Raw genomic sequence first — 3,749 nt, forward strand, 5'->3', positions numbered from 1 at the left:
GATCTACAGACTCTCACTGAACAGAAGATTGTTGAGAAGAGACTTACCTTCAAGCAGTCGTCTCTCGAGAACTTTTTCAAGCCAGTCTGAACACTATTTTCAGGAACATGTAGCCCGCGGACTTGTAGTCACACAACAAGGTACATTTTTGTAGAATATTTGATACAGTGCAATACAGAAATTCGTTGTCGGCGTATATGCAGTCAAGTCTTACCTGTTTTTCAGATCATTCTCTTCCGGTTTTTATGAACATTTCTCTGGACATTAGTTTAATTTTCATGATTTTCTTTGAGTAACTTTATTGAAAATTTTTCTCATATTATGTACAGTAATAAATATGAGTGTGTATATGAAAGTAACATTATTGTGTGTGAGTCATTCTTTGCGTGATGGTCTGATGAATAGTTACGTTGTTTGGTCCCATTGTTGTGTGTTTGAGCATCAGCCACGCCCACCCTGAACAAACCGACCCACTGTGAAAACCGACCGTAAAATGTGGTCCCAGTCAAGGTCGATTTAGGCAGGTTTTACTGTAATATATATATATATATTATATATATATATATATATATTATATTATAATATATATATATATAGATATATATATATATATATATATATATATATATATATTACAGAGATTGAATTGACATACAGATGACTGAATGAAAATAATAATGATAAAAGTTCCTCACTGTTTTCTTCAAAATTTGGCAATTTGTTAACTTTTGTTTTTGTATATGCGTATATGCCTATACACCATATACAAAGTATTCTTAATTAACCTTACCTTTTTCCCGAAAGTAATCAAGACAACTGATATAATCGGCATAATCAATAAGCGTCTCCAGTGACAAACAACGTGCACCAATGTCATCCATCAAATCGAGAGTAAGGAATGTGTCATCAGCCATTTTATCCAACCGACCACTTCCGTATGCCGCCAACAGGGCCTTTGCTGCAGCTGAAGAACCGCATTTAACTCGAAATATAAGGCTACCTTCTCCAACGTCATCTCCACTCAATTCAGGATGTATGTACATCAGTCGACGCATATATGCCACAGAATTTCCAGGCGTCCTTTCGTGTCTGAAAAAATCACGCTGTACCTCATCCATGTGCTTGTCATCCTCAGGCACCCCATCTCTGACATGCAAACGAATGTTCACACAGTCTAAAGGTAAATGGATACAAAGATAGAGAGAGATATTGTGTTGTCATTGCAGTTATTAACGTTTTGACAGCGTACGGATATTAACTCTCCTGATACCCGAATTTCATTTTCCCTCGTGTGTTGGTAAACTGTCAATGCATTGTTGTAGCGTTGACCAACTCAAAAGCGTAAAGGCAACAAATGGTCGAAAAGCATTGTTCAAAAATATGATGGTTACTGTGCTGTGAAAATTTACACCAAATGTGTCAATATTATTGTCATATTATCCTGGAGTTAATGTCCCATTCCTTTTGATACAGAGATTTAAAATCCAATATATTATATATATATATATATATATATATATATATATATATATATATATATATATATATATATATATATATATATATATATATATATATATATATATATATATATATATATATATATATATATATATATGTATATTTCATCTAGTAGAGCGGGTAAATGTATCGTCCGAATAAACAGCGATGAATTTACAAATAAAATGATACCTTGTCCTCTGGTATTATTCGCCGAATTATCAGAATTGAAAGGTTGTATCTTCATAGATTTTTCGTTGTTTCGAGGTGAACGTTCATCTATAAAATCGAGAATTGAAAGATCATAACATGCATTTAAACGTTTCCTTGGCACTTATTTTCTAAAAATGCATAGATTGTTTATATTAATACACTGATGATTGGCTTATGATTCTTTGTTGGGTCTTATTTTTTATGGTTTTTATTTTCTTTAACCTGAGGCTGAAACGTTCATTTGCACCACCGTGATTTATAATCTGATAACACCATTTGCAATCATATTACCCTTGTCTATGAACAAAACAACATCAGATGTACTCGAGCTGTATTCATCGACGTTTTTCTATAAGATTTACATTAACAGAGTCGGTCATAATTAACACGATTGGAACTAAATTGGGATAATTGGATTGGCACAATTTCTCAAAAATTTAAGGAATTTGTTAAATATTACACCATAGTTACTAACCATCTTTAAAATTTTATCTAAAACTTGCGATGTTGTGCTCATGTTATGAGTAAGAATCATTGCATGACTGCATCTAATGCAATATTGTTCAATACTTATGAACAATATTTATATTTGAATGAAAATATGCGAACTTGTCTATACTTTCTTTGGTACTGAAATACTAGTTTTAATCTCGATTTGTTACTTTTCCCCAACCAAAATGAAGTTTTTCGATCGATTTACGGTTTAGTTAGTCAGGGTCATTTCAAAAGTGCCCTGACTACATTTAGTGTTTATTAAGCCCCAAATTGACGAAAAAGTAAGGGACATTTTAAAATTGCCCTGACTCAAAGTCATTAATTAGACATATTTCATGCATTTTGTCTCGATTTTTTATGAAATTTACACAGAAATACCACCTTTTCATAGAAATGAATACGATTTAAGGGATATACAATAATTGACGTGTTTTTGTTGTTTTGTTCGATGAAAACAATATTTTAATTTTTACAGTATTCTATCATTTTGTAAAATGTAAGCTGTAAAAATGTCGATTTCATTAAACTTTCGTTATAATTACTCTCATCCAATTATCCCAATTTAGTTCCAATCGTGTTAATTATAATACCAGAATTATCATAATATTAATATTCCAATTAGGTATTTTCTCTGCAATCGATGTATGCTTTAATGATACATTTAATTAATAGTGCTCACTCATAATCCTGTAGTACAAATTTTACAGTTTTGTACAAAGAGTAAAAGGCCAACAAGGATAGTCATTAGAGGAGTTTACGCACTCATATTTCCTTTTTCCATAAAAATGACGAAGTCTTTATGCCGATGAAAACATTTTAAATAACGTGTTCAAATATAAATTATGGTGACCTACGTATCCACATAAAATTGCACGGATGTTCTACGCCCTCTATCGAGAAATTGCTTATTCCTCAAACTGACCTCTGAATGATTTGCCCTTTTGATATACGCCTTCATTTCAATAAGCATTCATCTTTTTATACACAAGTTGTACAGATCCTGAATTTGACATCCTCTCAGGCGCTCTAAATTATGTTTTCTCATCTCGGCAAAGGCATTCACTAATAAAGGTAGCAAAAGTAACCACGAATTGAACGGTGAATAAACAAAAGATCAAGATGAAAATACTTATATGCTTACATTGTCCATGGCCAGGGTTCCCCTTGTGATGTGCACCGTTATGCTCTCTTTTGCCCTCACGCTGGCCTGCAATGTTGACAGGTTGCTCGGAATCTTTAATAGTAAATCGTGTTGATTTGAGTCACGTATTTCACTTACAAATCTCCCATGAATTAATCAATGCAGTAGATTTATATTCGTCGACGTCACTGCCACTCAACTTTAAAGTTACCAAAATGAACTTATGACTGTCAAGCTGTCGAATACAACATGTTCAAATCTTTTGCGTTTTTTAAGGTTAAATGTACTTGGCCTTTGAATTTTTGTTGTTGTTTTCACTGCATTACGTGGCTAGATTTATCAAGGCACGTAAAGGTGATTACAATGTATGGAATCGGTCAACATTAAGAATGACTACATT

At 32.7% G+C, this 3,749-nt stretch overlaps 1 long non-coding RNA gene across 1 annotated transcript; it reads right to left on the reverse strand.

The window, feature by feature from the left end:
• Positions 1–796: 796 nt before the first annotated feature.
• LOC139126145 (uncharacterized) lies at positions 797–3,451 on the reverse strand. The gene is made up of 3 exons (XR_011550486.1): positions 3,350–3,451; positions 1,693–1,779; positions 797–1,174 (listed from the first exon to the last, which is right to left on the reverse strand). It is a non-coding gene; the product is annotated as an uncharacterized lncRNA (long non-coding RNA).
• Positions 3,452–3,749: the final 298 nt, after the last annotated feature.

The sequence above is a fragment of the Ptychodera flava genome, chromosome 3 (assembly GCF_041260155.1).
Source record: "Ptychodera flava strain L36383 chromosome 3, AS_Pfla_20210202, whole genome shotgun sequence".
NCBI lineage: Eukaryota > Metazoa > Hemichordata > Enteropneusta > Ptychoderidae > Ptychodera > Ptychodera flava.